Source organism: Anneissia japonica, unplaced genomic scaffold (genome assembly GCF_011630105.1).
Source record: "Anneissia japonica isolate Jap-2015-1 unplaced genomic scaffold, ASM1163010v1 scaffold98734_len501_cov171, whole genome shotgun sequence".
NCBI classification, from domain to species: Eukaryota; Metazoa; Echinodermata; class Crinoidea; order Comatulida; family Comatulidae; genus Anneissia; species Anneissia japonica.
The window spans coordinates 1-508 of record NW_022684767.1 but is presented as its reverse complement, the minus strand read 5'-3'; the positions used below and the strand labels follow the sequence as shown (position 1 = coordinate 508).

Below are 508 nucleotides of genomic sequence, written 5' to 3'. Positions count from 1 at the left end.
AAGAACAGATACTACACATGATCTTAGCCAAAAGGCCGAGAAGCGATGCCCTACAAATGCTTCCAGTCATACTAATATAAAATAACAGTTTGCTAAACTACCGGTGTTGGAAATGCTCAAGTTTATTAATTCAATATAATATTTGACTCTAACACATTTTAAATAAATATTTATATATTATATATAACTTAAAATATATGTTAATGTACAGAAAAAAACCTCAATTGTAGACAATGTATTTTTGTAAAACATTAACGAAATTTTGGCATACGCTAATTTAGTAATTTGCATATGAATAAATGGACACATTCAGTAACAAAAGCCTATAAATTCTAAAAGCAAACACAGACAGTTGTTATTCATTTTGTTGTAAACAGATTCCAGTGAAAGGGAGATCAGTGGATTGTACACCTGGTATAGATAACCTGATGTTTATATTACTAAAACTTCTAACATATTTACTTTTAAATTAATTAAGTAATATATAACATAATAATGTATAGTTTGT

The 508-nt window shown here is 27.0% G+C and overlaps 1 pseudogene; it reads right to left on the bottom strand.

Annotated features, from left to right (window-relative positions):
- On the bottom strand, nucleotides 1-47 carry LOC117107381 (annotated as a pseudogene; the record flags this gene model as incomplete).
- Between the last annotated feature and the right edge of the window lie 461 nt (nucleotides 48-508).